Genomic DNA, 24,638 nt, shown 5'->3' with positions numbered 1-24,638 from the left:
TTGAGCTTACACCACTCTTTGTCATGCTGTTACATCTTCTATGAATTCACATGTGCCATTTCCTGCTATATCCAGAACACACTTTCATGTATACAAGTTAGTATCATACATCTCTGGCTCTCTCACTCTTCTGCAATAATCCCTGGGCTTTGGGAGGAAGAGGTATGATATAAATATACCATTTAGGACTAAGGATTCTGTAGTCCCTTATTCTCTGTATCTTAATCCATTGTGAGTCACTGTGTTAATCACCATCTACTGCAAAATGAAGTTTTTCTGATATGAGCCCAGATATGCATTAATCTATGAGTGTAATGATAAGATACTAGGACTCATTTTAATACTAAGTATATTTTGGTAATTAATAGTAGGTTCTCCCCTAAGGCCTATGACTTTCTAGTCATAAGTCCTTGGCCCCATAATGGTGCCAAGTATGGGGTCCATCTTGTAAAGTGGACCTTACATTCAATAAAAAAAAAAAAAGGTATAGTTATATCCATACCATTCATACCTCTTTGCATCAGTGGGTATGTTGTGCCAGACAAGAATTTACTGAAGCTCACAGAGGTCCCACCTGGATAAGACTTATAACTAGTTTTCTCCTCTAGTAGCATGTGAGAACTTTCCAGCACCATGAAAGACAGCCAGTAAGGAGGAAACTTCCAAGCCATTTCTAACTTGATCTCTCCATGTTCTATGACTCAAATATGTAGTATCTTCAGCAATAGGGTTTTACCACCAACTTCTGGAGAGTAACCAATATCACTGGCAATAGTGTGTAATCCTTGGGGTGTGTGATGTCTTTCTGGCCAACAACTTTAAAGAATAGAGACGACCCATTCGTATGAGTGGCTGGAGGTGGCCACAGACCCCAGCCTGTTATTTATTATTCTGTGATGTTTCTAATGGTCACTATACTTAGCCATAAGTGAATTTTAAATTAAAACTACTTTGAGTTTTAATCTTATTCCATCAAAATGCCTAATATAAAAAAATGAGGTCAAATGATGAGGTGTGTAGTTGTAGAAAAATAGAATTCTTACTTACTGCTGGAAGAAATGAACATGGATACATCCATGATGTAAATCAGTATTGAGGTTCCTCAAATAGTTGGAAATTGATATACACATCATCCAGCTATAGTACTCTTAGGCATATTCCTAAAGGGCTGTGTCATACTATAGGTGTAGATATCTGCTCATTTTTTTGATCTTTGACAATTTCCACATATATGTACAGTATCTAGGCTGTTCCCACTCCTCAACCTCTTATTGTTAGCTAAGTTCATGTAAAGGACACCTCTGTTTGGCCACCACATCAGAGTCCTACTTGCTTTCTTTTAAAGGTCTTCACAACTGTATAAACTTTAGGCAGATAAAGCTTGTGTCAGACCCTGAGTAAAATAAACTTAAATTTAAAACAAACTAAAAGGTACAAACAGAGAAATTAATAAACAGTGTTAAAATGAAGAAAACTAGAATTCCTAAGAATCTATTGCTGTTTCAAGTTCAGTGGTAATGACACCTGGTTCTTATTAAGATCCTTCTGTATGCCAAGTGAACTCAACCTAAATCATGACTTTTTTAGTCAACATAGTAGTAGAAGAAAAGCAAGTATTTGTGTTATCACCAGGAATTTACAACTCAAGATGTCATATAATGTTCTCAGGTCCTATCTGCATTACTTGATGCAGATACAATCAAATCCTAGACGTTAAAACAGCGTCTTTTCTCTTCCTCCCTCTTTACCTCTTCTCTGATTACCCGCCTCCCTTTCTTTTCCCATTGTATGCAGAAATCATTTTCTAGAGCAAATAATAGGAAGGCATGCATACATGAACCACATAAGGTAATATTAAATCAAATACCTCATATAAGTAATACCTAAATCAAAAGGTTTTACTGGAACATTTAAGGATGTTTCATTTAGCAGTAAAGAGAGGCTGTGAAACACTCCCCAGAAATATGTCTTGCCCAAAAGAATTTTTGAGGTTTTATTTCTCATTGGGATTAGATTCCCCATAGTCATAATTTGATGATGGAATTGCCTAAGAATAGAATCAGCATGAAGCATTAATAAATCAAGAGTATCTCCAACTCCCATAATGTCCCATTCAGCTAAGTAACACCCAAACCTTCCTATTTTCCTAAGCTGTTGTAGCCACTTTTCTGAGATGTATATCCAACAAAATATGGGCGAGTAAGTTTCCAAAAGAAACTTTCTAAAGTCAGTAGTGGCTGGGGGAGAGAAAAATTCCTTTGTATTGTACAAAGAAGGATATCTCCAAAAGGATAAGAAAGGACACACCATACTCATCAAAGGAAAAAAAAATCTCAAAAAGAAGAACCTTCAATTCTGAACATTTATGTTCCAAATGCAAGGGCACCCACATTCACAAAAGAAACTTTACTAAAGCTCAAAGCACACATTGTACCTCACACAATAATAATGGAAGACTATAACACTCCACTCTCATCAATGGACAGATTATGGAAACACAAACTAAACAGAGACACAGTGAGACTAACAGAAGTTATGAAACAAATGGATTTAAAAGATATCTATAGAACTTTTTATCCTAAAACAAAAGAATATACTTTCTTCTCAGCACCTCATGGTACCTACTCCAAAACTGACATATAATCTGTCACAAAACAAGCCTCATCAAATACAAGAAGATTGAAGTAATCCCATGCATCCTATCAGATCACCATGGACTAAGGATGGTCTTCAATAGCAACAAAAACAACAGAAAGCCCACATATACATGGAAGCTGAACAACACCTTATTCAGTGATAACTTGATCAAGAAAGAAATAAGAAAGAAATTAAAGACTTTTCAGAATTTAATGAAAATGAAGGCACAACATACTCAAACTTATGGGACACAATGAATGCAGTGCTAAGAAGAAACCTCATAGCTCTGAGTGCCTCCAAAAAGAAACTGGAGAGAGTTTACAAGTTGCAGCTTGACAGCACACATGAAAGCTCTAAAACAAAAAGAAGCAAATACACCCAACAGGAGTAGATGGCAGGAAATAATCAAACTCAGGGCTAAAATCAACCAAGTAAAAACAAAAAGAACAGTACAAAGAATCAACAAAACCAGGAGCTGGTTCTTTGAGAAAATCAACAAGATAGATAAACCTTTAGGCAGACTAACCAGAGGGCACAGAGGAAGTATCCAAATTAACAAAATCAGAAATCAAAAGGGAGATATAACAATAGAAACTGAGGAAATTATAAAAAAAAAATCAGATCCTACTGCAATAGCCTATATTAAACAAAACTGGAAAATCTGGGTGAAATGAACAATTTTCTAGACAGTTATCAGGTGCCAAAGTTAAATCAGGATAAGATAAACAATCTAAACAATCTCATAACCTCTAAAGAAATAGAAGCAGTCATTAAAAGTCTCCCAACCAAAAAAAAAAAAGCCCAGGACCAGATAGGTTTAGTGCAGAATTCTATAAGCCCTTCAGAGAAGACCTAATACCAATACTCTTCAAACTATTCCACTATAGAAACAGAAACTACCCAATTCATTCCATGAAGCCACATTTACACTGATACCAAAACCACACAAAGATCCAACAAAGAAAGAGATCTTCAGACCAATTTCTCTTATGAGTATTGATGCAAAAATACTCAATAAAATTCTCACAAACTGATTCTAAGACACATCAAAATGATCATCCATTATGATCAAGTAGGCTGCATCCCAGGGATTCAGGGATGGTTCAATATATGGAAATTCATCAATGTAATTCACTATATAAACAAACTCAAAGAAAAAAAACCATATGATCATCTCTTAGATGCTGAGAAAGCATTTGACAAAATCCAACATCCCTTCATGATAAAAGTATTGGAAAGATCAGGAATTCAAGGCCCATACTTAAACATAGTAAAAGCAATATACATCAAACCGGTAGCCAACATCAAACTAAATGGAGAGAAACTTGAAGCAATCCCACTAAAATCAGGGACTAGACAAGGCTACCCACTCTCTTCCTATCTATTCAATATAGTACTTGAAGTTCTAGATAGAGCAATTAGACAACAAAAGTAATTGAAAGGGATACAAATTGGAAAGGATGAAGTCAAAATGTCACTATTTGCTGGTGATATGATAGTGTACATAAGTGACCCCAAAAATTCCACCAGAGAATTCCTACAGCAGATAAACAACTTCAGCAATGTGGCTAGATATGAAATTAACTCAAACAGGGCTGGCGAGATGGCTCAGCGGTAAGAGCACTGACTGGTCTTCTGAAGGTCCTGAGTTCAAATCCCAGCAACCACATGGTGGCTCACAACCACCCATAATGAGATCTGATACCTTCTTCTGGTGTGTCTAAAGTCAGCTACAGTGTTCTTATGTATAATAATACATAAAATATTTTAAAAAATTAACTCAAACAAATAAGTAACCTTCCTCTACTCAAAGGAGAAGTGGGCTGAGAAAGAAATTAGGGAGACAACACCCTTCACAATAGTCACAAACAATATAAAATAATGTGGCGTGACTCTAACCAAACAAGTGAAAGATCTGTACAACTAGAACTTCAAGTCTCTGAAGAAAGAAATTGAAGAAGATCTCAGAGATGGAAAGATCTCCCATGTTTGTGGATTGGTAGGATTAATATAGTAAAAATGGCCATATTGCTGAAAGCAATCTACAGATTCAGTGCAATCCCCACCAAAATTCCAACCCAATTCTTCATAGAGTTAGAAAGAGCAATTCTCAAATTCAATTGGAATAACAAAAAACCCAGGATAGCAAAAACTATTCTCTACAATAAAAGAATTTCTGGGGGAATCACCATCCCAGACCTCAAGTTGTACTACAGAGCAATTTTGATAAAAACAGTTACAGGCAAGTAGATCAATGAAATAGAATTGAAGACCAAGAAATGAACCCACTCACCTATGGTCACTTGATCGTTGACAAAGGAGCTAAAACCATCCTGTGGAAAAAAGACAACATTTTCAACAAATGGTATTGGCTCAACTGGAGGTCAGCATGTAGAAGAATGCAAATTGATCTATTCTTATCTCCCTGTACAAAGCTCAAGTCAAAGTGGATCAAGGATCTCCACATAAAACCAGATACATTGAATCTAATAGAAGAAAAAGTGGGGAAGAACCTCAAGCACATGGGCACAGGGGACAATTTCCTCAACAGAACACCAATGGCTTATGCTCTAAGATCAAGAATCAACAAATTGGACCTCATAAAATTGCAAAGCTTCTGTAAGGCAAAGGACATTGTCAATATGACAAAACAGAAACCAACAGGTTGGGACAAGATCTTTACCAATCCTACATCTGATAGAGGACTATATCCAATATATACAAAGAACTCAAGAAGTTAGATTTCAGAAAACCAAATAACTCTATTAAAATTAGGTAACAGAGCTAAACAGAGAATTCTCAACTGAAGAATACCAAATGGTGGAGAAGCACCTAAAGAAATGTTCAACGTCCTTAGTCATCAAGGAAATGCAAATCAAAACAACCCTGAGATTCCACCTCACACCAGTCAAAATGGCTAAGATCAAAAACTCAGGTGACAGCAGATGCTGGTGAAGATGTGAGAAAGAGGAACACTCCTCTATTGCTGGTGGGATTGCAAGTGGGTACAACCACTCTGGAAATCAGTCTCCTGTTTCCTCAGAAAATTGGACATAGTATTACCTGAGGACCCAGCTATACCACTCCTGGGCATATACCCTGAAGATGCTCCAACATGTAATAAGGACACATGCTCCACTATATTCATAGCAGCCTTAATATAATATTATTATTAATAATAGCCAGAAGCTGGAAACAACCCAGATGTCCCTCAACAGAGAAATGGATACAGAAATTGTGGTACATTTACACAGTGGAATACTATTCAGCTATTAAAAGTAATGACTTCATGAAATTTGCAGGCAAATGGATGGAACTTGAAAATATCATCCTGAATGAGGTAACTCAGTTACAAAAGAACACATATCTTATGCACTCACTGTAAGTGGATATTAGCCCAAAAGTTTGGAGTACCCAAGATTCAATTCACAGACCATAAGAAGAAGACAGACCAAAGTGTGGGTGCTTCAGTGCTTCTTAGAAGGGGGAACAAAATACTCACAGGAGGAAATATGGAGACAAAGTGTGGAACAAAGACTAAAGGAAAGGCCATGCAGAGACTGAGGATCCATCCCATATACAGTCACCAAACCCAGAAGCTATTGTGGATACTAGGAAATGCTTGCTGATAGGAGCCTGATATGGATGTGTCCTGAGAGGCTGCCAGAGCCTGACAAATACAGAGGTAGATGCTTGCAGTCAACCATTGGACTGATAGCAGTGTTCCCGATGGAGGAGTTAGAGAAGGCACTGAAGGAGCTGAAGGGGTTTGCAGCCCCATGGAGGGAGCAACAGTGTCAACAGGCCAGACCCCTCATCTCTGGAGCTCCTAGGATCTGGACCACCAACCAAAGAGTACACATGGAGAGACCCATGGCTCTGGCTGTTTATGTGGCAGAGGATGGCTTTGTTGGACATTAGTGGGAGAAGAGGCCCTTGGACCTGAGGGTGTTCGATGCAACAGTGTAGGGTAATACCAGGGTGGGAAGATGGGAGTGGGTGGGTAGATGGGGGAGCACCCTAATAGAGGCAGGGTGAAGAGGGATGGGATGGGGGTCTCCAAAGGGGAGACCTGGAAACGGAAAAACATTTGAAATGTAAATAAAGAAAATATCCAATAAAAAATGAAAAATAAAGTCTGATTTGGAGATACTGTGGACCCATTTACTAAGACTTCACAGATTAAAGGTTGTGGAAAGATAAATCAGTAATAATGATAAGGTAAATTTCAAAAATATTTACAGTAGGCCAAATATTCTTGTTTTTTGTAATTATTTCTTTTATTTTTGAAATTAATGTAATTATATAATTTCTCCCTTCTCTTCCTTTCCTCTAAATGCTTCCATATGCTACTCTTTGTTCTTGTTCATATTCAGGGCCTATTTTTCACCAATTGTTGTTACATGCATGCATGTATGCATATATATTCCTAAGTACATTCTGTTTATATATAATAGTCTACACAATGTTTCTTATATGTGTATTTTTAGGAGTGTGACTATTTAATACTGGATAACCAATTGGTATGTTCTTCCCTGGGGAAGACCATTTCTCCTACTCTTAGCGTTCTGTAGCTGCTTGTGATTCTTTCTTTAGAGCTAAGGCCTTATGAGCTTTCTCCTGTCTACTTTGTCTTTGGTGTTGATTTTGTCCAGCTAGTGTTTAGGCAGTCATGTTGGTGAGATTCTGACACTGCTGGGAGATGCAATCTCACAACAAAGACCTGATCCTCTGGTTCTTACAATCATCCTGCCCCCTCTCTAAGTTTCTCTGATCTTTAGGTGATGGAATGTTCTGCAGGTGTGTATCCATTGGCACTGGGTTCCACAACTCCACACTTTGATTAGTAGTGGTCTTTTGTAGTGGTCTGTTGCAAAGAGATGTTTCTTTGATGAAGGGTGTGGAGGTTTGAAGATGGCCCCCAAAGACTCACAGAGTATGGCACTATTGGAAGCATGACCTTGTTAGAGTAAGTGTGTCCTTGTGGAAGGAACTTTGTCACTAGGAGTAGGCTTGAGGTTTTAGAAGTTCAAGCCAGATATAGTTTTCTCTACTACCTGCTAATCCAAATACATAACTCTCAGCTACTTCTCCAGCGTCAGTCTGCTTGTATGCTTCAATGTTTCTGGTCCTGATAATAATGGTCTAGACCTCCGAACTGTAAGCCAGCCCCAATTATATGGTTTTTTTTGTTGTTGTTGTTCTATGTAAGAGTTGCCATGGTCATCATGTCTCTTCACAGCAATAGAAACCCTAAGACAGAAGTTCGTACTAGGGATTGAGGTATTGCTGTGTTAGACTGGGCCATGTTTTTGTTTGGAGGAGTATGGAACACTTAGGGGATTAGAACTAGAAGTGTGATAATGTGATTGGACATTTAAAACGGGGCTTAATGGGTCATCCTAGTAGAAGAATGGAAGACAGAGATGATGCAAATTGTATGAACTGTAGATGTCTAGCTCAAAAGGTTTTAGGGGATAAAGATTTTAGTATGTGGCCTAGAGACTGTTTTTATGATACTTTGGCAAAGAATGTGGCTGCTTTCTGCCCTTCTCTGAAAAGTCTGCCAGAGACTAAAGTTAAGAGTTTTGAATTCTTAGAAGGGGGAACAAAATACCCATGGAAGGAGTTGAAGAGACAAACTATGGAGCAGAGACTGAAGGAAGGACAATCCAGAGAATGCTCCACCTAGGAATCCTTCCCATATTCAATCACCAAACTCAGACACTATTGTGGATCCAGATGTAGAACCCTCACCTACCTCTCTAGCACCATATCTGCATAAGGGCCACAATGTTTCCTGCCCTGACAATAATGGACTAAACCTCTGAACTATAAGTCAGCTCCAATTAAATGTTTTCCTATATAAGAATTTCTGTTGTCATGGTGTCTGTGCACAGCAATAGAAACCCTAACTAGGAAAGAAGGTGAGAAGTACACTTATCTGTGGGTATAAGGACTGAGGTGATTTGAATAAAATGGCCTCTTAGGCTCATATATTTGAGTGTTTAGTCACCAAGGAGTGGAACTCTTTGAAAAGACTAGAAGGATTAGAAGACTTAGCCTTATTGGAGGAGATGTGTTAATGGAGTTGGGCTTTGAAGTTTCAAAAGCCCATTTTAGCTGCCCCCCTCTCACTACAGATCAGAATGTAGAGCTTTCAGCTACTTCTCCAGTGCCATGTCCCCTTGCACACTGCCTTGCTCCCTCCAATGATTGTAAGGGACTAACCTTTGAAACTAAAAAATTGAAACCACCAAAAGATGCACTTTACATATTATAAAATATAACAAAAGAAGACAGCTGAGAGAATGAAAGAGAAATCCAGGCAAGAGATATAAGCAACATCAGTGTCTTTCCATTTAATTCCACTTTCATTACTATGCATCTGAAGCAGATCTGATGAGATGGAAATGGCCCTGCAACACCTACTTGGAGTTGAAAAAGTTATCGACAAGTATTTAAATACTTTATGAATAGTAGTAACAAAACTCTTATACTTTCAGTCCTGCTTTTACCTGTTTTATACTGTCATGTCAAATTGCCCCTCCAGATGGATATTATATCTAAGACTCCCTCTTGAAGTCACACTCCCATCTTACCACAAGAAAAATCATCTATACTGGCAATGTTCTACTTGAAGAGAAGGGAAGGAACTCTACATGACCACTGAAGTTCCGCAACTTACCAAATCCACCACAGATGAGCCTGCCAACACTGTATTTTACTAGCCAGCACTTTTCAAGCCTCGTTTCACAAGTATGTTCTACCTCAGTGAGTTTCTCAGGTAAAGTAGGACAATTTAAGCTCTGCACACTTGCAGGGCCAGTTGTTTCTTGGAATAGTTTTTTTTTTTTTCCTGAGGATATCTATTTCAGGGAGAATTATTTCTAACTTACTATGTCCAAATTCCCAAAGAAACCCTATTAGTTTCAGTGCAAAGAGGAAAATAAAAAGTAATCTGAAGGCTTTCTTTCTTTCTTTTTTTATTGGTTATTTTATTTATTCACATTTCAAATGTTACTTCCTTCCCAGTTTCCCCTCCACAAGCCTCCTATCCCCTTCTCCCTCCACCTGCCTGCCTCTATGAGGATGCTCCCCTCCCACCCACTCACTCCTACTTCAGCTCCCTAGTGTTCCCCTATCCTGGGTCATCAAGCCGCCACAGAACCAAGGGGCTCCTGTCTTAGTCAGAGTTTCTATTCCTGCACAAACATCATGACCAAGAAGCAAGTTGGGGAGAAAAGGGTTTATTCAGCTTACACTTCCACATTGCTGTTGATCACCAGAGGAAGTCAGGACTGGAACTCAAGCAGGTCAGGAAGCAGGAGCTGATGCAGAGACCATGGAGGGATGTTCCTTACTGGATTGCTTCCCCTGGCTTGCTCAGCTTGCTTTCTTATAGAACCCAAGACCTCCAGCCCAGGGATGGTACCACCCACAAGGGGCCCTACCCCCTTGATCACTAATTGAGAAAATGCCCTACAGCTGGATCTCATGGAGGCACCCAACTGAAACTCCCTTCTCTGTGATAACCCCAGCCTGTATCAAGTTGGCACACAAAACCAGCCAGTACAGCTCCCCTCCCAGAAATGCCAGATAAAGTAATCCTCTGCTACATTTCAAGCTGGTACTCTCTTTGATTGGTGGTTTAGTCCTCGGGAGCTCTAGGGTTCTGGTTGGTTGGTATTGTTTTTCTTCCTATGGGATTGTTAACCTCTACAGCTCCTACAGTCCTTACCCTAACTTCTCCATTGGAGTCCCTGCATTCAGTCAAATGGTTGGCTATGTACATCCACATCTGTATTGGTTCAGCTCTGGCAAACCCTCTCAGGGGATAGTTATGCTAGGTTCCTGTCAGTAAGCACTTCTTGGCATCAGCAATAGTGTCTGGGTTTGGTGTCAGCAGATGAGATGGATCCCTAGGTGAAGCAGTCTCAGGATGGCAGTTCCTCAGAAAACTGGACACAGTACTACCTGAAGACTCAGCTATTTCCTTCTCTTTGAGATGGGGTCTCACCATGTAGCTTTGTTTGGCCTGTAACTCACTATGTAGACCAGATTTGCCCTAAACTCACAGAGACCTACATGCCTCTGACTCCTCTGAAATGCTGGGACTAAAAGCATAAATATTTCCTTTGAGGTATAAGATACACTGTGACCACTTCAGCACTTGTGATGTTTGTTTAAAATGCCTATAACTTTTGTTCCTTTTTTTCTGCAAATATTTTAGTTTGTATTTTATTGCCTTAAATAAAGTAATTATAGTGTACATCTTTTCCCTAGCTAATATTTATAACAGTTGGAGCTTTTGAGGGTCTCCTATTATAGATTGTACCTCTTCTGATATAATTTCCCAGTAGGCCAGTGTCTCTTTGCATATTGTGTATTATACTTCTAGGTGCAATCTTAGGACTGCATGGGGGCCTAAGATAAAAGTATCTTCCTTTAGGAGATTGGAGAGACGGCTCTGCATTTGTTAATCTTGCAAAGGACCCTGGGTCAGTTTCTACCACTAACATGATGGATCACATCCATTCCAAACTCCAGTTTTAGGTGATAAAATGCCCTCTTTTGACTACCATAGCGCCAGGCATATAGATGGTACACATACATATATACAGTCAAAACAACCATACACATAAAGAAATGTTTTGAAATGTTTAAGTGTCTTCCTCTGGTGAGAATTTGTCATTGGTTGTTTCCCACCAGCCTGGGACCTCTTAGTGAGAACCTAGATTCGAGACTTGAGATTCCTTCCCTGGAATCTGCTCCCACACTGAAGAGGACAGTGAAGTGTTCTGATGCACCCTGTCAATGATGGTACAGTCTCAACTTATTTTAGAGAAAATCTGCTACTAGGTTCCCGCTTTGAGCAGACAGGAAGTCTTAAATTTTGTCCCTTTTAATAATGGCACTGTGAAAGCTTTCACTTCAACTGTGCTGAATTCATGAAACCCTTCTTCCGGGGTTTGTCAACACTCAGGGTTCCTATTTTCTTCTCAGGTTTGAAAGCTGGTATACTGCTCCCCACTCCTGATTTTTAAAGAGGATTTTCCAAAACCCTATTTGAGCTTTTCAGTTGTGATGAGAAAGACAACTTGTCCAAGTAATGCAGTTCCTGGAAACTGGAAATACTAAGTCAAGTCTTTTAAAATACTCTGAAGAAACAGAAAAGGTGACAGTGTTGCAGAGTAACTTCATAGTCTTGCTGTGGAAATGGAGAATTGAGGCACCATACTGTCACTAAATACTGTCACTTACTGAGACTCTGGTGAAAACAGGAAGTTGTGAGGAAATCAAGGGACATTTGGTCTGACTCTTTATCTGTGATTTAATAGAATTGAGACTCTTAAGTGTATGAAACCCAAATATTGGGCCCAAAGTGATTGAACTATACCTATCCCTCCATATACATTTCTGTTCATTTTTTCAGGACATGTGGATTCATGGACTTCTCAAATTCTTGGAGAATTAAGGGTTGTATTGTAGCTCTAACATATTTATATCACCAGTGACACTTTTTTTGTTATCCAATTTCTTTTTTTTTATTAGATGTTTTCTTTATTTTCAATATCTCCTTTCCCAGGTTCCCCTCCAAAATAAAATAAAATAAAAACAAAACAAAAACTACAACAATCCCCTGTTCCCTACCTCCTCCCCCTGCTCACTATCCTACCCACTTTGAGGGCCACATCACTAATTCCACATACATAGTGAGAAACAATAAAAGTCAAAAGCCATTGCTATTTGACACTTTGCAGATAAGACATAAAGCTTACCAAATCTCTGGCTCCCTAGAGAGGTGGCCATGGAGAAATCAAGCGTGAATAAGTTCCTACACAAGGGTGAGTCTTCATTTCAGTCATGTGTCAGGATGCAGAGGGCAGAGATGGCCATTCAGTAATTGCTTACTACCATAGCAGTTTTAACCTGTGAAAGGTGATTTATTCAAGCGGAGAGTCCTAGATTTAAACTAGAGAATACATAAAGAAAAACATGTTGGGAAATGTATGTTGAACTCTTAACACTTCATTGTGTAATGTTTCTGCCAAACACCAAAAGGCTTTATCTTGGCTGCTTTTTCTAAGCACAATGCTAAAATTGTGTAAACAATAAATGCAGCTGGTCAAAAATATTTGTAACCTTGTTCTTCTCAGATTATTTACTCAAATCTCAATAATCTTAAGTGAACTTGATTAATTGTTTCTAAAATACAGAACTATTGAATATTATTTGTACTTGTGTGAGAACTCCAACATAGTCTTTGCTAGGAATCACACATCTGGAAACGCAGTGATCACTCACAGAATTGGTGTCAGTCACCCACGGAGCACTGTAAGAGCTTTTTTTATGTCCCTTGTGTTTTCTTCTGGGCTTTGACTTGGCTCTGCTATCTTGGTTTATGCTATACAGACTAGGACTTATATTCTAGTTTGTTCATGAACTGGAACAAGCTAGTAGCTTCTCTTGCACTTATCACTTAGATTCTGAGAGCCTCTGCCTTTCATCTACAAATCAGACCATCTCAGTGATCCCTAAATCAAAGACTTAATACTAAAGCTGTTGATGATAATGTACTTTGTGTAACAAAATCAAGCATGAAATGTAACTTGTCTTAAGCAATAATGAATGACCAAAAATAACTTAATCTGTTAAAAAAAAAAGCAACTGAAGACACATTTCCTTCTTTATTTCATGTGTGTTTTTTTTTATTAAGTCCACTGACCCCACTTAGTGATGCCTATATGTGAACGATACAGGGCCATCTACTGCATCCTTAGTAGCTAATGGGTTACATCCCTGAAGAAAACGAACTCTTCCTCATAAATACCCATAATTCTTCAGCTAGATGTGGGGCTTTGTGACTACTTCCCCTCTTCATGCTGGAACTTCCATCTGGTGTGGTTTGAACTTATATAGTCTCATGCATAAGTCATCGGCACTATGAGGTTCTACCTTGAGAGGAAGAGCTACCTTGTTGAGTTCAGAAAACACTACATCTCCCATGACCTCTGGCTCTTACAATCTTCATATTTCCCCTTACAGGAAGTTATTATAGATATCCCTCTTGGTACTGAGCAATCCACAGTCTCTCCTTCTCTGCAGGGGACCAGTCATAGGTCTCTAAGATAATCATTATCTACTGAAGAAAGAAGCTTCTCTGATGAGGGTTGAGATATGTACTAATCTATATGTCCATTAAGCAATGAGTTCTTTGCACTGTTAATAGTGCAAGGCATGACTTCTATCATGTGGAGTGGGTCTTAAATCCAGCTTAAAAAAACCATGATTATGCCTATAACATTCATGCCACTATTTCATTGGTGGATATGTTTTGCCAGACCAGAATTACTGAGATTCACAGAGTTCACAGGCAGCTAAGACTGATAGCTACTTTTCTTTTTCAGTAGCATGTATAGCATCTGCCAATACTATAAAAGCACACAGGTAGGGAGGAAGCTTCCAGATGAGAACTAGCTGGATTTCTCTATGTTCTATGACTCAAGTATGCTATATACTCAGCAATAGGGTCATACCATCAAGTTGTTAATGGTGAACAGTGGCATTGGCAAGAGTATACAATGTTTGTGAGTCTGTGGGACCCCCAGAGATCAACAGCTCCAAAAGAGATAACCCATTTCTGGCACTGTCTCTCTCAGACATCATAGGCTATCAAGTAAAAGGCTCAGTGCTGTGGTCTCTTTCAAATTCCTGTCACAAGTCCAGTTTTAAAACATATGTCAAAGTTGCCTGCCATGAAGCTATATAATGGAATATATCTGAAAATCTGTGATGGACAGTTCACACTGGGGGAAACCAATTATTTATAGCATATCTTTTTTGTTTATTGTTAATTTTTTTCTGAACAATTATTCCGCATATAAAGTATATGATATCTAGCCTGTGATTTTGTGAGCATTGGGAGAATTCTTTAAGGAAACAAGCTGAAAGGGCTACCCACTCAATTATACAACCACACATTAATTTAAATAGGAAAGCAGATATATCTGGGCTTTCTGGTTTCTAGGGTGAATGTCCTCTTACATTTAGGCTATGCAAATGAAAACAAGTACTCACATAGTTCTATACCTCTCAAATGTTACTAATTGCATGTCAGATATATGTACTGCCTGGGACACATCCACACAAAGAAAAATTCAGTGCCTTAAGGAATGATGAACTTATTGAAAGCTGGTGTTAATTTAAACCTTCAACATTGAGAAATTAACTAGGAATCAGGATTATTTTTCTATTTTAATGTCACTAGCTTTATTTCCAGAAAGGCAATCCCAGCTATCATGGCTCTGTTCATAAATAGTTGTGTCTGCTTCAACAGACAAATAAATGGATGAGTAATTGATATTATTATACTATATTCAATTCATTTCCAAAATCATAGTCTAATTCTCCTACCACATCTTATTTACATTATCAATTTCTTTCCTGCAAAGTGAAAGCAAAATCAATTTTTCTCTAACTTGAATCCAAGGATGCTAAGGGTCTCATCTAAAAATTTTGAGGTGATTATATTCATTGTTTTATAAAGTATGTCAGTAAATACATTCACCCATTTCTTAGATAGATACTTCTTTGCCTATACAGTTAGTGTCTTACTTACTTTTTGGTTTTCCTTGTTCAGATACATTTAAAAATAAAGTTTCAGTCCTCAAAAGCTTCATTGTTGGATCAGACAGATCGCTTGGAACTTCTGCATGAATGGAAACTACGTGGGTGAAAAGGCAAGTATAGAACATCTGTCAGCATGCAAGAGAACCCAGAAACAGCATCCCATTTCTACTGACTGAAGATTACTGACCAGATAGAACTACGAGTTAGGTTTCAACTATAAACACCAGTTTATATAATGCTACAAATGTTAAAATCACATGCCTTGACCTTGAGGAATTTAGCAATCTACACTCTGAGCAGAATTCTTCTGTAATTCCCAGTTGCACTCCATTGAAAATTAAGTGGGTGGGGGAGGCGAAAGCAGTCCTTTGCATCCTTGGGAAGATTCTGTGTGCTATACCACATGTTTTTTTATTGCATAAGACGAAGCAGCCATTTCCTTTCAAGTACCAAACTGACATTCATTTAATTATTCTAAATTAGGTTTTCAGTCAAAACCCTGTTAATATTACCTTTTAGCAAAAGATCTACAGCAACCATGGGCAAGCATTTTTGAGTCTAGGAAAATGAAGGAATTGTTTTGGATAATTTTTTTTGCCAGACTTTCTTAACAAGATTAGTAATTCAATTGAAATCTACAGCTAATGGAATGCTTCTTATGCTTTCTCCCATGCAACAAATGTCTAAATAATTATCTGCAGATGTGTATGAAAATGTGTAGAAGCTAATTGCCCTCAGTGCTACCTTACATGAAAATGTATCCTGTGGTTCTCTTTGAATATTAAGAAATCTTAGAAGGAACTTTAAAGAACTTGAGCTACATATAGCTCCAAATAAAATCCTCCCAGAAAATTAAAAAAAAAAAAAAAAAAAAAAAAAAAAAAAACCCTCCCAAGCCAAAGGTTCACTTTAGTACTCCATTCCTAAACCAGCTTTAGCTTTTTAGAATGTAATGGAGTTGTTAGAATAGAAATAATCAGTATATTGAGGTATAAGCCAATATTCTGAAAATGCACAAAAGCAAGACTTGTCATGGACCCAAGCTATTCTGAAGTGATGTTCTGCCCACTTTCCTTGCCATGGTCTCTTCAATTCAGCATCAGAAACGGATGTCTACTTTTAGTTCATTTGCTACCAAAAGTTAAAATGTCTGAATATATATAATCAAAATATATTGTATAAAATTGTGTATTAAAAAATAAAACAAGAGCTGTGTGACATTCAGATGACACTAACTTATTCAAATTATACACAGAATCCGTGAAGATAAATGTGTCATTTCCTTTAGTGGTGAAGACATTTAACATTTTTTTTATTAGTTCTTTGAGAATTTCATTAGAAAGCCACATATTCAAAGCATTTAAATAATTCCTTCCAACTATCTACTATGGCATCTACTATGTGAACACTGATGAACTGAACAGAAAGAACATCAGACTGAACTTTAATGACAGGTCGGTTTTACCCAGGTAAGCAATAATCCACAAAATTTCAAACCAATTCACTTTATTATAGAAGTAAAAGAAGAAATTTTGGTAGTCCTACTTAGTCCACTTAGTCCAATAAGCCCAGTGTAAATGTGCCAGGAAGTAAAACTAAAGGTTTTGACCATATATGACCATATGTCTAAGTATGGTTCATCAACTTTAAAAAATACATCATTCTATTATTTGATGGTTAGGAGAGATGGCTTAGCGATTGAGAGCACTGACTGCTCTTCCGAAGGTCCTGAGTCCGGTTCAGGCGCACTTGGTGGCTCACGACCATCCATAATACCCTCTTCTGGTTTGTCTGGGGGACAGCTTCAGTGTACTTGGATGTAATAAGTGAATAAATCTTTTTTTAAAAAAATGGAAAAAAAGACTCTGAATTATGGACAATGTACATTTTAGGCTTGTGTTATACTTCTAGCCTTTGGCTAGATGTCTTTTACCCCCTTATTCCTTGGGGCCATTCCGATAATAAGAGCAAAGAAGGAATTCTCAGAGGCTTGTGTCAAGATTCTTATTTGAAGTGATTGCTACCAGCTCTGGGGGAGGTCTAATGGGGAAAGAATGAAAATTAGATTTGCATATTATTTGTGAGTCTCAATAATTTCTCCCTTTAACGTTTCTGTGGACAGTGTAGAAGGGACATCACTTCAAACGCCACCATTTCTAAGTTTGACATGAGTCATGGAGTAAGGCATGAACATTTGGGGGTGTTTATGTTAGATATGTTCACAGCTATAACAAATTTGGTTCTAAAGCCTCCTATTTACTTTTTATGTAACTATATCTGCATTCTCTTCATGTCACAGATTACTCTCTGTATTATACAAGAATAGAGCTACAATTTGGTGCCTTGAACAGCCCCAAAGTTTTCCATTTCAATTACAATTTCTAAATTCTGCAGGAACCAGCTGTGGGATGACATAGATTATGCTTGTGGTACCAAGAGGAAAAGTATTGCCTTTAAAAATTGGTGGGGAAGGGGATCTTGGTAGAGTTGTGGGAGGGAAAAGAATACAATAAAATCATTGTATTGAAAATACTTAAAGATAAAATACAATATGATCAAAATCTATTGATAAAATCTAAAAATACTTAAAATAAACATAATGAGACCATTAATATAAGTTTTTAAATATGTTGGGAAATATGAATGTCCTTTCCATTTTACAAAAAAAAAATCTTCATAGGCATGTGTATACCATATAATGGTATAAGCAGTGAAGTGAGAACCAAAAGAATGTTCATTTTCAGTTCCTCACACTGACTAGATTCTCAGTTGATTATCTCTGTCTCTCAAGACCCCCAGTATTGAGTTACAAAAAGTGCCCAGGCCTTCCCAGAAAGCTGCTAAAAACATATGGAATATCTTATCCTGAAATGTGGTTTTAATTTTATGGCACTGGCTTAAAGAAAACACAAATGTTTGGCAATCCCGTACTGTTCTTCTTTGCTAGCATGTCATAGCAATGTGCTACTGAGACGAAGTTTAGTTTCTTATCATCCATAAGCAAGAGAGGGGAAAAAGAAGATATGTGTAGGCAGTATCATCAGCAAAATATAAATTTTAATAACTTCAATGTTGGGTCTTGTGATATCAGATACACTTAGAGTCAATTCCAATTATTAAATAAAGAAAAATAAATAGAATCATTATAACCTTGAATCATTTACATTTATATTTCTTGCTCATAAAACTAACTCAGACTTTCCATAAACAATAAAGCAATCACTACCAGATGATGCAAGGAAGGAAAAAAGCTTTCAAAAAAATGTATTTTGGGTGTTAAAATAGCCTTTATATTGTTTTTATGTAATTAGCATTTTAATAAAAATTTGAAAACATTTTAATTCAAGGTATCTTGAGCTTTGTGCAGATATACCATTCCTTCCTTTGAAACTCAATAGAAAAACCTGACTAATGTTGGAAGATGTTAATGAATTATTATTCCTTCTTCCTTTTTTCCTTTAATCCTAAAATGCCATAATTTATTAAATAAAATCAAACTGGCAGTTGTGTGAACTAAAAAATATTTTGGGGATTCCAGAAGACATAGTGGAGAATCTGAGTTCTGACTCTAGTAATTCAAAGCTACTTCATGGAAATGATGTACTAACTTTCTCATTTCTACGCATGTTTATAAACAGTCATAACTTTGACCAGAAATACAATGTAATTTCTGCTTTTCTTCTTTGTAACTCTTCCCCGGGTTTCACTGACAACAAATTATCCCCACAATTTAAGTGGCTTGAAGAGGCAACGTGTATGAGAACTCAGCCCCAGCTTAAGTATTTGTGTGCTATTAGGATTTACAAGATCAGGTTGTATGACATGTGTGATAGAATGGTACTGTAGTAGAGGAAATCACTGTATGTGTCCTGTCCAATGTGACATTTAACAAAAGGGCTAACATTCTAGCTCTTTTAGAAAACCCTAATATAGTACAATATTAAGCAGAGCCCCCATGCTGTATATTGGATCTCTAGAAGGGTTTTGCTTTATATCTAGAACTGTATATCCTTTCATTCTCATCTCCTCTCTCTACCCCCTGGACCATGGTTTTATTCTTTGTATTTGTTCTTCTATATATAGGAAGGATTCTACATATAAGCAAAATGGTACCCTCTTTCATTAAAATTTTGGCTTGTTTCATTAGAATAATGTCCTTCAGATTCTTCCATGTTGTGACAAATGGTTGGATATAATGTTTTATATAATGAGCAATATTTTGTTTTACATACAACATCTTCTTTATCTGTTCATCTGTCAATAAACCAGTCATTTTCAAATCCCAGCTAATGTAAATCATAGAAGTGCAAATACTTTGTATACAAAGTACTGATTTAATTTCCATTGGTATATATCCTGAATAAGGCCTGTTGACCTATATGTTGTACTACTTTGAACTGGTTTTAGAAGCCTCCATTCTGTTTTTCTTTTTACATCTTTGTTACTTTTCCATTAATGGTATTTTAGTCAGGGTTCCTTAGAGTCACAGAAGTTATGGTAGTCTCTATGTAGTAAAGGAATTTATTGTAGACTCACAATCTGTAGTCCAATTCCCAACAATCCACTCCCAACAATAGTCGGCAGCAGCTGTGAATGGAAGTCCGAGGATCCAGCAGTTGCTCAGTCCCACAAGGCAAGCAATTGAAAAAGAGCGAGCTTTCCTTCTTCCTTATATAGGTCTCCAGCAAAAGGTGTGGCCCAGTTAAAGGTGTTACCACACCCTTAACCCCAGGTGACCCTGATTGAACTCGCAGATCTTCCAGTCTTAATCTTCTAGGATTCATAGCCACTATGCCACCACACCTCCAATCCCAGACGATCTTGAACTCATAGATCTCTCTATCTTAATCCTCTGGGATTCGTAGCCACTACACCTCAAGATCTCCATGCCAAGATTCAGGTCGGAAACTTGTTATGTCTCAGCCTCCAGATTAGGGCCAGGTAAGCCCTCCAATTCTGGATTGCAGTTCATTTCAGATACAGTCAAGTTGACAACCAGGAATAACCACTACAAATGGTAAGACACCATAATAAAGGCAACTTATAAAATAAATCATTTAATGAGCTAACAATATCAATGGATCAGAATCCATTACGGATAAGCAAAGGCCTGGTGGCAAGCAGGTGGAACAGCAGCTGAGGGCTCACATCTCACAAGAGGCAGAGGGCACATTAGAAAGGCCACTAGTCTTCTGAAACCTTAAAGGCGAGCCTATTAACATACTTCAAAGTCATGCATCAGAGTTGTAGCAGTTTCTTTTGAGGTTAAAGCCTTCCATCGTGGAGGAATAAAAATGTTAAGGCAGAAGATATAAAAGAAAAGTAAAACAGCAGGTTACTTTAGAACGCTATGTTTGCAAGAAAGTGAAACAACAATGTTCTAGGAGTAGGTGAAACACTCCGTTCTGCAAAACAGCTCCCTAAGGCAGGAAGTAAATAATTCAAAATAGCTTCAGGAAGTCCCTGAAATTGATGAGACTCATTAGGATTCTCTCTATATAAGAGTGTATAAGCAGTAAAGAGAGAAAACCAGATAGGCTGCCCATAGACCTTCTCTTCTCTCTCTGTTCCCCCAGATCCAATCCTCCAGTTTTGTTCCCATCTCTGTAGCAGAACATTCATGGCAATCTTCCTTGCCTGGTCTCATTTCCTTTGGATCTCTGTAAGGAACACATGGGCCCAGAAGGCATTTTTCCCTGCGCTGCAAAGCTACCTGCCCGACCGCGCCCTTGGCCCCAGATAACTATGAAAACCTAGCCAATAGAGAGCGTGTGTGCTAGCGCATGATAAGGGTAGCCCATGAAGTAATGTGTGAAATGCCTTAGTTTTGATTGGCTGAATTTACAGAAGCCCACACAGACGTCTGCTGTCCAGATGAGACAAGCCTGCACCTCCGCAGTCCAGCTCTGGCGGATCTGAAAAGCAGGAAGCCTGGCCAGACCAGAAGGTTAGTGAAGCATGTGTGTGCTGCTCCAGAGATCCAACAACCCAGCCCCCTATCTCATCTCCAGCTATGTAGCAGGAACTCTACTGTGGTTTCCCTTCCCTCTCTGACTTCATCCACAATAGATCAAAAAGATCTTCTCTCTCAACCTTCTTTCCCCTGACACATTCCGTTAAACCACCTTCTAAAACCAGCCAGTGTTCTTGGAAATACACCAGCTAAGCAGAACACAGGAAAGCCTCCAACCCCATCAGGCACCCCCTGCTAAACCACAAGCCACAAAACCAGGTAGTCTGCAGCAGACTTCACTTCTCTCTGCTCCCCAAGATCCAGTCCTCCAGTCTCACTGCCAGCTCTGGGAGCAGAGCACCCTGGGCATCCTTCCCTCCCCCCCTGCACCTATCTCCTGTGGATCTCACAGACCTTCCACTTCTAACCTCCCTCCCCCAACTTGTTGCTTCATCCCAGACCTCAGCCCCATCAGGCACCCCCTGCTAGCCCAAGGGCTGCTACTATCAGGACAAGTAGACTGAAGGCAGACCCATACCTTTCCAGCTGCTCCTGAGATTCAATCCCCCAGTCTCATCTATAGCAGGAAACCTGCTGTGGTCTCCATTTCCCCTCTGACCACATCTCCAAAGGATCACAAAGAGTTTTTCCTCCAACCTTCCCTTTCCAGCTCATCCCAGTATCCCATCCTCAAACAACAGGCATTCTCTGTGAACACACTGGCCAAGCAGGCTATACATAACTACCACACTCTCTGAAAACCCAGAAAGGAAGCAGAAACCAAGGAACAAAATACTCACCCAACAAAGACAGATCCAGCAACCAGCACTTAGACCTATAATCATCTCAAATCCAGATGCATTGAAGTAAAAACCCAATCAATAACTCTAGGACAATATAATCCCACTAGAGCTAACCTACTGCAGCAGAACTTCAATAGTCCAGCATAGCTTAAACACAGGGAGCAAAACAACTTTATGAACTTAAAAGCAACTTTATGAAGTTGATAGAGGTCTTCAAAGAGGAAATGAATAAATCTGTTTTAAAAATCCAGAAAAAAATAAACAAAAATTTGGAAGAAATGATTAAATCCCCTAAAGAAATCCCCCCCCCAAACTCCACAAACCATTTGAAGGAAATAAAAAAAAACTGTTCAAAACCTAAAATGGAATCAACAATAAAAACACAAACTTTGGGAATTCTGGAAATAAAAAAATTTAAATATCAGAACAGGAACTATAGAGGGGAAAGCTTTAGCAACAGAATACAGGAGGTAGAAGAGAAATATACTCGTCAAAGAAAATTTTAATCTAAAAAAATTTCTGACACAAAACATGCAGGAAATATGAGACACTGTGGAAAAGACCAAACCTTAAAAATAAAAGAAATAGAGCAAAGAGAAAAATCCCAGCTCAAAGGTTCAGAAAATATTTTTAACAAAATCATAGAAGAAAAATGTCCTAAGCTAAAGAAAGTGATACCTATACCTATAAAGGTACAAAAAGCTTATAGGGCACCAAATAGATTGGGCTAGAAGAGAAAGTTCCCTTGGTATATAATAATCAAAACACTGAATATACAGAACAAGGAAAGAATATTTAAAACTTCAAGGGGAACAAAACAAAAAAAGTATATAATTACCTATTAGAATTACTTGAATTCTCAATGGAGAAAAGCCAAAAGATGAGCTACAGACTCTAAGAGACCACAGATGACAAGACTACTATAGACCCTGCAAACCTTTCAATCACCATACATGGAGAAAATAGGATGTTCCATGATAAAGTCAAACTTAAACAATTATCTATCTACAAATCCAGTCCTACAAAAGATGTTAGAAGAAAAACTCCACCCTAAGGCTTATATGTGATTGAAGCTGTAATAGTTTTGTCTTTTATTAATTTGCACTTGGGGCATAGATGTTAAGAATTTAAATGTCATCTTGGTAGGTTTGTAGGGTTTTCCCTTGATGAGTATGTAGTGTCCTTCTCTGTCTCATTTAATTAGTTCTGGTTTGAATTGAAGTTAAGTACACCCATGAAAACACAGGAAATAAATAAGCTCAAACTGGCAAACTCAAAGGAAGGGAAGCACACACATAGTACCACCTTCACGAACACCACCTTCACGAACACCACCTTCACGAACACCACCTTCACGAACACCACCTTCACGAACACTACCTTCACAAACACCACCTTCATGAACACCACCTTCACAAACACCTCCTTCACGACCACCTCCTTCACGAACACCTCCTTCACGAACACCACCTTCACAAACACCACCTTCACAAACACCACTATCAAGATAACATGAATCAAAAAACATTGGTCATTGGTATTTCTCAATATCAATGGTCTCAATTCACCAATGAAAAGACAGACTAACAGAATGGGTGTGAAAACAGGATCCATCCTTCTGCGGCATCCAAGAAACATACCTCAACATTAAGGATATTCATTACCTCAAGATAAAGGGTTGGAAAAAAATATTCCAAGCAAATGGGCCTAAAGAGCAAGCTGATATAGCAACTTCAATAGCTAACAAAACAGACATCACACTAAAACAGCTTAAAAGAAACAGGGAAGGACACTACATACTTGTCAAAGGAAAAGTCCACCAAGGTGGCATTTCAATTCTTATTATCTATGCCCCAAACAAAAGGGCACCCAAATTTGTAAAAGAAACACTACTACAGCTTAAATTCCATATTGACCCTCATGTACTGATAGTGGGACACGTTAACACTTCACTTTCACCAAGAAACAGGTCATCCAGACAAAAACTAAATAGGAAATAGTGGAACTAACAACTATTATGGACTGAATGGACCTAATGGATATTTACAGAACATTTCACCCAAACACAAAGGAATATACCTTTTTGTCAACACCTCATGGAACTTTCACTAAAATTGACCACCTACTCTGACACAAAACAGTTCTCAACAGATATAAGAAAACTGAAATCCTTTCTCACTTTGTGCTCCAGAGCCTTCAGATAGTTGAGAATATTAGACCAAGATCTTACTGTATTTGGAAAATGACAACATATTCCATGCATGGAAAATGACAACACATTCCATCCCGTGCATCTGGAGCTGTGTTTATTTTGATTAGTTCTATGTCTGTTCAAAATGCAGTGTCAGCAAACCGAAACAGTTTTTATTCCCCCCGCCCCCCGCTGTACCCTCAACTTTTTCTTTCTTCTTCTAGAAACGGATCACATGCACATGATCACCACATGTACTCACTGGGTCCAAGGGAGAGGACTGAAGCCCTTGACTTACATTATTTTATGATACTACTGTTTTCTCTATATTTTTTAATCCTTTAAGGAGAAGATTATTATTAACATTCATTTGATGCAAGGAAGCAGCCGGAGGACATGTAACCATGTAACTGTATGTGAC

Source organism: Mastomys coucha, unplaced genomic scaffold, assembly GCF_008632895.1.
Source record: "Mastomys coucha isolate ucsf_1 unplaced genomic scaffold, UCSF_Mcou_1 pScaffold16, whole genome shotgun sequence".
NCBI lineage: Eukaryota > Metazoa > Chordata > Mammalia > Rodentia > Muridae > Mastomys > Mastomys coucha.
Note: the sequence above shows the minus strand (reverse complement) of the source record.